Consider the following 11939-nt stretch of genomic DNA (forward strand, 5'->3'; position numbering starts at 1 on the left):
TCCCAGCTCTTTCAAGCTCAGAGATTTAACTCCACTATGCAGCTGTGATGGCTTGACTCTTCTCAGAGATTTAACTCCACTATGCAGCTGTGATGGCTTGACTCTTCTGTGATGGCTTGACTCTTCTGTGACGGTTTGACTCTTCTGTGACGGCTTGACTCTTCTGTGATGGCTTGACTCTTCTGTGATGGCTTGACTCTTCTGTGATGGCTTGACTCTTCTGTGATGGCTTGACTCTTCTGGGAGCGTCTCAATAGTGTTTCACCCATTGCTCCAACATAATTCATGAGAACAATGGAAGCAAATGTGTCTTCCACAAATTGACTTCCTCCAATGCAAGTTAAACTCTCATTGACAAGGCAAGTGTTTCATCTAAGACTACAGGTGTGTTAGGCAAACCCAACATATGAAGGTGCAATGAATCATTCTGTCTTATATGCCCATTCTGTAACACAACAGCATTTAAATGAAGGACATATTAATATTAAATACAGTACATTAAACTCCTTACAGCAGAACAATTTTTAAGTTATGGTTTATCACTTTTGGACTAAATGATGCTCCAGATGGCTTGTCCTGAAGGGCTGGGCAATGTGTTCTCCCTCATCTTCCCTAAGAGTAAACACCCACAGAGAACATCAGCCCACTCTGGAGCCACCACTCCTCTTCCTGTGACCCACAGAGAACATCAGCCCACTCTGGAGCCACCACTCCTCTTCCTGTGACCCACAGAGATTGCTAATACCCTTCACAAAAACTCCCTGAGGCCCACAGCACACCGGGGTCCAAACTAAAGTACATATCTCACGTTCTCTCTACAGGGTGCTGGTGGGCAGGTTTGAACTCAGAGTTTAGGCTGGAAAGATGACTAAGAAGAAAACAGACAATGAACTGGAAGATAAATGCAGTGACTGAGCATAAAGCAATGCTATCTCAGGGGCATGTAGATAATACCCACAGAGCTCCTCTTCAGCCCAGCACATATATGTGAAGTTAGCCATTTAACTGCACTCTAGCTTCCCTCCTCTCTCTCTCTCTCTCTCTCTCTCTCTCTCTGTCTATATATATATATATATATATATATATATATATATATATATATATATATATATATTCCTCTCTCTCTCTCTCTCTCTCTCTCTCTCTCTCTCTCTCTCTCTCTCTCTCCCTAGCCCTTTAACTACACTGAGAGCCTTAGAGACACCGTGGAGCGTTGAGACAACAGCACAGCAGATAAGCACCCTTTTTTTTTACCAATTCTACCTTTACCAACTGAAATCTGCACTGACTGCTGTTAAAAGTGCTATCCAATCCAATCAAATCTTTAAAAAGTTAACTCAAATGTTTACTCAAAGAGTGGACCTCATGATATAATCCTTCGATTGGACATAATCATGGGCCTTAGCTAAGAAGACAGCAAATGTGCTTTGAGTACACTAGGTTCATGACTGAGGTGGTAACCAGTGGTGTGACGAGAACCAGCCACGAGTCTCTGCTGTCAATTAAACCAACACTGCTGTCAGGTAAAACCAACACTGTCACAGTACCGTCATAAAGGAGTCGTGTTGAGATGCCCTTGGCAGCTGTTTGCGAGGGACTTTCATTGCCTTTAGCAACATCTTGTCTGTGAAGCCATTATTCTGACACACCAAGAGCATCTGGGGTCCGTGTGCTGACATCACTCTCGTTTGGGCCAATCTTATCTTCAAGATGAGATTAAATCTACATGAGAACTACACACATAGATGCTTCATTGTTGAAGATGTGACAATACTGGATGTGTCCTCCAGCTGAGCCACCTGAGTAAACTGCAGAATTGCAGGTTTCCGTGACAATACTGTATAATGGCACACAGTGCAAGGCCTTCACATCTACTTAAAATGAGCACTGCATTTCTTCCTTCCTTGAAGTGATGGAAATGAATGAATAATTACGCTTTTTTTTCTTCATGTATTTACTTCAATGTGGAATGACATTTATCTGAGACAGAGGACGTTCTGTATTCTCACGCTATGAAAACCTATAGAAGTAAAGGAATTTAATAAAAACACAGTTCTTAATATTCATAGCAGAGCTCAGTGTTTAAATTATGTAACGGCAGCATCTGAATGTCCTTGGTATGTAGATGAGGAGCTCCCCTAAGTGAGAGAGCTGTGGATGGGACACTAAGGAGAGGGGATTGAGTTCTGAGTGCTTCCCAAAATAGTGCTTGGCTCACAGTGTGCCATGCTATTCCTACAACTCCCAGAAGCTTCCACACATCTACATTTCTAGGTGGTTTCTATAAAGTACGATTCATTTGAAGAAATAGCGACACAGACTGACGTTTGGATTTGTGCAAGAAAACCACAACACTAATTGGTAAAGATCGCTCCTGCACTGCAAACATGACTCTTTTGTTTCTAAATCACTGCTTTTATATGTTTGGCCATGAACAAAATATAATGCTAGCTTAAAACAGCTGTTGCTCTTTATCGAGCTCACCTAACACATCCTGTGTGTGACTGCAAAGCCTCCATTGCTGTATAAAGGCAGTCACCCAGTTACACACACAAGGGGTATGTTGCTTCACCCAGTTACACACACAAGAGGTATGTTGCTTCTCTGGAATGTTTACTAGCATTAAGCACAACATTCTACTTCCTGCCTTACACACAAAGGCACATACCGCCGGGGACATAAAAAATAATGACAACAGAAAAAGGTCTCACAGACTTCCACAGCATCTCAGGTGAAGAGAGAGTTGCGGACTTTGTCCAAATAATCAGGGGGGAAAGAAATCACATCCTCTCCAAATAGGCTGTGAGCCGCATCATGATTTACCTTGAAGGCTCTGATCTCCAGCCAGCCTCAGTCTTCAGCCAATTTGCAGTCTTTGGCCCAGGCTTGAAATTGAAAAAATGGCTCTGCTCTCCTTTCTCATGCCTCATGTAAGCACTTCTGTAATGAAAAGAGAATAATGGTGGAATAAAGCAATCATGAGTCATCATTCAAACTCTATTCTCAAGCCATTCAGACAGGATCTAACAGACCAATATCAAACATCATACATTCACAATGTTGGCATGCACATATAATGAAGGATTGTTTTTCCCCTCAGTTCAGAATGAAGATACATTGACAGCTTTATTATTTGTTTCTATTCGTAACGGTCAACAGGGACCACGTCTGGCTCTCATGTTTCATCTCTCGACAATTTGCACTAGATGATAAGAGAAGAGGTGAAGAAGAAGATGTATCCTTCAGGATGCTCCAGGCAGCAGAAGCTCGTATTAAAGTGAAGGACGAGGAATAATGTTATGATGCATGAAGTGAACCGGTATTGCTGTTGATTAGAAGGGGATGAGCTGCTTGCAAGGGAGCAGCAGAGTGCAGAAGAGAGAGGCGATCCCCCGATGCTAGCCGTTATTAGCTGCCAAAATGAAAAGGGGCACTTTTCACGACAACACACAGTATAAATGGACACACACACACACACACACACACACACACAGACACACACACACACACACACACACACACAGTATAAATGGACCGCTACAGGCACTGAGGCAAAGATATATCAGCCATAACCTGGACTGGCTAAACCTGTAATGAACTTTCAGGGCCACAGGCAAAAACAGCCTGGACAGACACACACACACACACACACACACACACACACACACACACACACACACACACACACACACACACACACACAGCAGAGGCCCCATACCAGCTGGATCGTGCCACTGTGCCAGTGGGGAGAGGGGTGAGCCAGTCCTGCTGGTAGATGAGGAAGAGATAACTGTGTTTACGGGCATTACACGGATTAGGGTGTTATTGCGCCACACACACACACACACACACACACACACACACACACACACACACACACACACACGCACACACAGGGTGTTATTGCGCCAGTGTGGACGGCACTAATGGTGATAAAGTGCTGATCCAGGACCAGCGCTGCACTGAGGAGGTAATGGGCCATTGTCAGGTCTTTCACATTTTACCACAGTGTTGCGTTACACAGTGCTGTGTGATTCTGCTGTGGTGTCCAGACTGACCTTATTTCAAATCCCTCTCTCTCTCATCTTTCTACAAGCTCCGCTCTTTGCTCCAGAATTGTGGAAGGCGAGTGTGTCAAAAGAAGGCGCACAGCAAGAAGAGGGAACTGCAGTCATACTTGACACCGTTTCAGTAGAACTCCATTCCTAGCTGATTCAGTTTTGGTAATATATTGTGATTTCACTGGCCCCATTTTCTAGATATTTGATTTTAACGTTTAAACTGGCACTATAAGTGCTTATAAATATACAATCAGCATGGTTAAGATTATAAAATCCTTCATAAATTGTCAGCCTTGAACTAGTCTAAAGCACTGACTCTGAACCCTCTTTCTAAAAGGAGACTTAATCACTGTTCTCGCACCAGAAGGGAAATTGGGGCAATGGAGGCAGACAAATGGGTGGTGAAATGCAGTCTCTTTATTTAGTGAGAGACTCTGGGCTCTACCACTCTCCCTTGAGACTTCTGAAGGCAAAAGGCCATGTCTGCGCTCCAAAGCGAGGGGGAGCCTGAAAAAAACCAAGGCAGTTTGCACTGTTGCCTTCCACACACAGGAGAAGTCTTCCTCCGGTGAGATTCCAGTGTTTTTTCCTTTCACACATCTATGACATTCTATTCGGAGCGGTGTCGCTGTCTGAGCGAATGCCCTGCTCCTGGGAATACTGCAGCGGATAATTACAGCGAGACATTCCCCCTCGAGATTTGAATTCTGGGCCACTTGCCTCTCAAACGATGAGCTGCCTGGCCTACCCCACAACAGGATGAAGAAGGGTGTTGCCTGTGTGTGTGTGTGTGTGTGTGTGTGTGTGTGTGTGTGTGTGTGTGTGTGTGTGAGAGGTGTTGCCTTTTCAGAAGATATCTCCTGCATAACCTCAGCCTGTTGAAAAAACATAAATCATGCATCTTTGCTAGACAGGACCCTTATTTGTTTCATTCGTCACCTGAAATCCACCACTGGGTCAATAAAGAGCGTAATGATATGTGTGTGGTTCAGAGGTGACCACGGAAGAGAATAGGGACAAAAGTACAGAACAAGTGCCTGTGCTGTCGCCCATGTTTTACTGAATACTCTGGGGTCCAAGTTGCCACCATGGGTCTCTGGTTCCTGAGTATCCCAGACAGCTGATTGGATCTCTGGTTCCTGAGTATCCAGACGGCTGATTGGATCTCTGGTTCCTGAGTACCCAGACAGCTGATTGGATCTCTGGTTCCTGAGTATCCAGACGGCTGATTGGATCTCTGGTTCCTATGCTCAAAAAGTATCTGTGAGTAGACTGCAGCAGCCACCTGAAACTGCAGATTAAGCTGCATTTTCCGTGACATATGAAGTGAGCGTAAGAGAAAAATGAATTAGCGGCGCTGAAACCCATTTTTCTGGAGCCGTGTGCCCATGTGCTCGGAGCGCTGGAAACAATCCAGCACAGGAAATTGTCTGGAAGGCACTCTGCAAATTGCATTGATCTCTCTGAAGACCTGCCTTCCACCTGCCGCCCATGCTAATGTGAGCTCCCCGCAAACACACACACACACACACACACACACACACACACACACACACGCACACACACACACACACGCACACACACACACACAACACACACACACACACACACCACACACACACACGCACACACACCACACACACAAACGCACACACACACACACACACACACACACACATATACACACACACACACAACACACACACACACACACACACACACACACACCATGCTAATGTGAGCTCCCCGCGCCGGCCTGGACTCAGCACTGTGCAGGGTGTCCATGGAAAGAGGACCAATCAGGCTTCAGAGGAGCTCCTACTGCGTTAAACTCGCTTTTTCTCAGCTCCCATAAAGCTCACGCTTCACCACAAATTAGCCTACACACACGAGAAGAGTCTTGCTGTTCTCATTATGTTCAAGTGGATTTGTTTACCTGCCAGAAAGTCCACACAAACATAAGGCACTCATGGACAAAAGCACAGTGCTTAATTCTTTTCCCCTTCAAAATATTAATAGCAGGAATAAGGTCCGTCATCAAAGGCACCAGACCTGTCTTATGTGAAATATTACTTTTACTCCCGTAGTATAAATCTCAAGCATTTTTACAAGGTGTTGGCAGGTCTCATAAAGCTTTGTCTGCCTTTTATCTCAAATGCATTTTATTACGTATTCACCAAGCCATCACTCTCTGCTTTTAATGAGTCTCATACGGTGGAGCCTGGACACGTTCATTGACTGCTATTGACCCGCTTGACCCTCCAGTGGCTGTTCCACTCGGGAGCATTCTCACCACGGCCCATCACTGCCCACCTCCCTCCACGTCAGGTAATGGCCATAATAAACCCAAGGAAGGAATACTGCCAAGAGAGATAAAACAAGAACTTCTCACATTCATCAGTCAAGTAAACACATCTAGTGGGCAACCGATTTCCTATCAGATAAAAACATATTTATTCACACATCTGTTGTGTGCCTGTCAGACAACCCTAACCCCTAATGCAGGATTCAGACTACACAGTCTGCTTTGTCTTTCACAATAGTCACCATGTCAGAGACTGGTTGGGAGACTGGGAACACTTCAAGTGTGACCCTGACCAATCATCCTTCTCGTTCTTGCATGTCGTTTGGGGATGAGGGTTAAGCGATTGTCAGTCATGGCTACAGAAGTGCTAAGTGTGATGCTGGCGGTCTTATGTTCAGAAAATAAATTGTAAAAACTAATGTGGACCCGTTCCTGAGTTTCACAAAGAGGACAGTATGGCTGTCTATCGCTGTTGCGCCCCAACTTAAGTGGCTCTATGGGGCGAACAAACAATCCACCACTGACCCAAGTAACTAATAAAACACCTTTTAAAAGTACCAAATCCATGGGATTTATTAACAACAAGTACACAACACTACATGACAAAATCCCAGGTTGAGAGGCAGCAAGACCAGCAGTCCCCACGCAAAAAGCCTCTCCCTTGCAGCAGGAAAATGGAAAAAGTGCTGCTTGATCACCTGGCCAGGTGCATCTCATCTGGTCAGGTGCATCTCATCTGGTCAGGTGCATCTCATCTGGCCATCAGGGGGAACACAACATGGGCGGAGCTACAGAAAAGGGAGGGAAAATGACAAACAAAGAACACAACACATGTGGTCGTAACAATCCCTCTAAGACAACTTGAGGTAACAAATGTGTAACATAAATGTAGCTAGATATCACGGCTGCAGTATGTACACAGAAGGCCACAGAAGGAGGGAGAAAATTAGTGGGTTTTGGAGATGGTATACTCTGGTAAATGAGGATGCAAGGGTATGTTTTAATATCAGGGTGTTTCACAATCATTATCACTGAAATCAAGACAGCAGTGAATACACCTGACAGCTGCGACAGCTGCATTCCTACTTCTCTTCGCCATGGTAACAGATGCACTGCCAGAGGGTTCTCAGTCATCCTATTGGTCGACATTGGAACACGCCGTAGGAGGTGTCAAAACATTCTGATATGCTAGACTTTTCATCAGGCTGTAGTGGGACGTCCCAGGCGCCTTATTGCTGTTCTTCTAGTTTGTCACGCAGTAATGGCCCGCATTGTTGCACACGTTCATATTCAGGCACGATGCTGGTTATTTGACGGCAGTGACAGTCATGTGAAAAGAAGGGTGCATTCGTGTTGTCTGATCCTGGCATAACACTGTGTCTGATGGGTCTATGACCCTCTCCTCCACAGATGGTACCAGGGCCCAAATGGCATGGAGTTGCAGGTGTGCAGGTGGTCCTGGGTGATGTTGGCGCAGGTGGCATCACCATCAGAAGAGCCCTGGTCAACGACACATAGCATGCTCTGAGGGGAGGAGGGGCTCCGCGGTCAGTGTCCATATGTTTCTGCTAAATCAGGTGACATGTTTGCCAGGTATGAAGCCCTCTGAGAAGGTTTATAAACACAGCTAAATATCTGCCCTATTCTTTACATTAGAATGTGGGGCTCAGGTGATAAGATGTAGCGTTACAGGTACAAAGGGCATCGGCTCCAAAGGCCATAGGCTCAAGTCCCAGAAATACTCAGATGCACACTGCTGTATGTCTGGCTTTCCCCCTTTGCCTTCTATAACTGTGGTGTTTAACTACGAGTTTAAAGTTTGAAAAAATTATCATTGCTTTTTCCTGTTCCAATCATTTTTACTTTTCTGTGTGGATTTCGTCTTGTGTAAAGTGTAAAGTCAAAGTAATTCTTCTTCTTACCTCACAGCAGGCACGGCGCCATGGGTGGGCCTGGGTGGGCCTGGGCCCGCCCATTTCTGGCCAGGCCCACCCGAATCTTTCAAAGAAGGAAAAAATATATATACAAGATTATACAATGTATTATATTTTCCAAGTCTACGATCAAAGAAATTGTAAGCATGTACGAATTGTGTGGATATAATTTGTATTAAAAAAAGTGATGCTTATGACGGTTGCGACGTGGACCAAGTCTTGTCATTAGCGTCAGTTGAATGTTTGGCCGCGTTCTACCTCAGAGCAGCAGTCGAGCTTTCGGAAGTTGGTATTTCTCCTGTGTGCAGATTTAGTTCGGTTCGGTGTATTTTGATTTCAGTGCCAAACAAGTAGGCCCTAAGGCTACTTTATTGCGATACTTTTAAACGCTCAAACCACAAAATGAGCCAAAAGTCAGTGAAGTCACTGTCACAACCCAGGGTCCATCCGGATCATCAGGACCAGCTGCTGCTAGCAATGTTAAAATGTGAATAAGTCTTTTAGCCTTCTTGTCTACATTTTATTGTATTTGGAATATTCTGAATGAAAAAGAAAACCAATTCATTTCAACAAACTGTATCTGTGTCATCTTTGATTTTCTGGATAATAATTATCAATAATTATCAACTTGCTCTTATTGCTTATTGTGAGAAGCTGCAACATTTATGTCCCGTAAGGCACCTTGTAGAATTAGCCTGGGGTACGTTACGTTACCAAGTTCCAGTTTACTCCCGTGAGATCTGTACTGTAAACCAACAGTTGTGTTTTCAGTACGTGTGTAGTAGTGGGATTTGATATGATGATATTGATTTGTCACACCTCCTTATAGTTTAAATAATATAATTAGCATATACATGCATGTTGTATGTGACACATTTTGGATGTGGGTAGGCTAATGTCTGAAGAAACAGAAGAAAACAGATGTGAAGTAGCAGCGAAATGTTAGCACATCATCCACATGGCTCGCTAGCAGTGCTGGTTGTGATGAACCGTGTCTGTCTGGATTAAAATGGAATAATCGCAAGAAGTCCTGCTATCAAGACAACGTTTTAAGGTAGGACGTTTGGTTATTCATTTTGCCCACTGCTGTGGCACATTTACTTGGGCTAATATGGTTTTGTTTTGAAACATTGTCTTCAAAGTGATGGAAGAGTCGCGTTTTAAAACGGGACGCGAGCAAATTCATTGATTCCAATGGTACGGCGCGTTAAGCGTGCGCGCCACTTCTCAACCACGCGTTGCGTCTTTGAAGCGTTTTTTAGGTGCGCTTAAAAGTTGAACTATTCTCAACTTTCCAGCGCAAGGTAGGGAAGCGCACCGCTTCTGTTTTGGCCGCAGCACTTTGCCAAGGCGTTACTGAAGCATTTCTGCCTGAAAAAAGACGCGTATGTGTATTTGAGCCCTTATTGGGTCAACATGTTTTTGACGACTTTATGTTTATGAAGTGCCACCCAAAAATGTTATGGCCCACCCGAAGCTGAATTTCTGGCGCCGTGCCTGCCTCACAGTGCTTGAATGCGGTGTGCCAATATGCCTTTTAAGAGGTGAAATATGCACGGTGTGCCAGGGCTCTACAGTGCGAGTATTTCACTCGCATATGCGCCTAAAAATAGGTACGTGCGAACTTGAAAAATGATTTACTAGCACAGTGTGCGAGTGACAGACAGTTGTCAATACAGCGCCAAAAAGTGAAGCATTCCATTGATTTCACATGGAAACAAGTGACAGTGTTGCGACTGATGTGAACATATCAAGATGACGCGCTGAACTTCCTGCAAATGAGAACGACGATTCGCAACCAATGGGCCAGAGCCATATAAAAAGAGAGTACCGTAAATCCTCAAATAGTGGCCGGGGCTTGTATTTACTTAGGCTGCACAGCGCACCGGCCTTTATTTGGGGCAGGCTTGTATTAAGGGCAGGCCTTTATTTCTTACTTATCTTCTGTTATAGAATTGAATTATTTAAATAATGAGCATAATTGCAGTAGGCTTTGGAATTCATTGCATATGCGTTCAACACTTCCTGGCTGCACATCGCGTTGCGCTTTAGGTCGGGGTGTCAACGTAAAAAATAAACATCGGAGTTATGGTCTCCACTGTCAGTCACGGAGGAAAAGATTTCCAAAGCCTTGAATTTAATCGTTTTTCTAGACACTATTATACTTATCCTGGACTGAAAACATTTATTCAACGAGCTGGTTTGATATCCAGCCTAACTTTCTTTCTACCTCCACCTGCTAGTCGTAGCCTATAGCATTCCTCTCGGGTCAATGTCAAACTTCTTTGCTGCTTTTTCTCCCGAATGTTCTTCAGCAATCACCATCTCTTTTAATTTAATATCAAAGTTAGGTAAGTCTACTACTGCTTTATGATCCCTTCTGGAAAAAGTAACCTAGCCAACTAAAACGTTACAGATAAACAACAGTAGGCTATACGATACGTGCATTTAGGCTAAACATTCGCCTAGTAGTCCTACGTGGGGAAATTTCTTTTTTTATTGCAAACAGCCCATGAGATAAGCCAACAATATTATATAATATAAATATTAAACATGAGGAGAACATGTATTCTCATATATTTGAATGATAATTCTGTTAATAAAGTATTGCCTTAAATTATTATTTACATTGATTTAATTGGAATTCAGCTGTAGGCATGAGATCTGTATCTTGGAGACTAATTGCATCCACAATTTAAGTACTGCAAGCTAGACTACTATGTAGTAGACACAACAGGAGGTCCCTTGGCCTGAGAAGTGAAGGAGTTTAATGTGGCTATAATATGGAATTTTAAATGTGCCTAAAACTAGACAAAATTGTAATGAGTTTTCGAAAACTAGACTGAAACTAAGAAGGATAACTATGACTAAATGTGACTAAAAGTAATATGCATTTTTGTCTTAAGACTGAATCTAAAATATATGCCAAAATGAACACGGAGATAGGGGACCCCTTCATCTGCAATTAATTGTTGCTAGCTCTAATCAGATGTACTAACTAGGCTTATAAGGGAAGACTAACTTTGTATGCCAACGAACACCAATAACTAGAACTAATTTGACAGACTATAAACCAATGTGATACCTACAGTCTAACTCTAACTGCATTAAGTCTAACAAGCTATATCTTACAATAAACTTTAAGTTAAGCTGGCTATGTAAGATACTACTAATAACAATTGATAAGAGGTCAACCAAAGCGTTGTATGAACAAATGCAGTAATTTGATCAATTTACCAGCTAAATTGCTTTGGAATAACTGAACATGAATGGGGTTAAACGTTGGAAAATACAATGTTTGGAACTATAGGTCGCAAATGAGTATGACATGCTTTGCTTCCGCGTAAAAAAACCCCTGCTGTGCTCCTAAATTTCTTTGTGTGCTCCTAAATTTTTTCATTTAGGAGCACATGTGCTCCTTGGGAAAAACCTTAGCGTAGAGCCCTGTGTGCCAATATGCCTTTTAATTAGTGAAATATTCAGGCCGAGGGGCACTTATCATATGGTTAATACTATTAACTCCTGTGCTTAAAGGCAACTTGGAAATATGAAAATGAAAAAAAATAGAAAGAAATAACGCCCCTTATGCCAACACTTTAAAATGCATCGGAAAGACAGGCAAACTTTCTATGCAATGAA

The sequence above is a fragment of the Sprattus sprattus genome (assembly GCF_963457725.1).
Source record: "Sprattus sprattus genome assembly, chromosome: 8".
In the NCBI taxonomy this organism is placed as follows: Eukaryota; Metazoa; Chordata; class Actinopteri; order Clupeiformes; family Clupeidae; genus Sprattus; species Sprattus sprattus.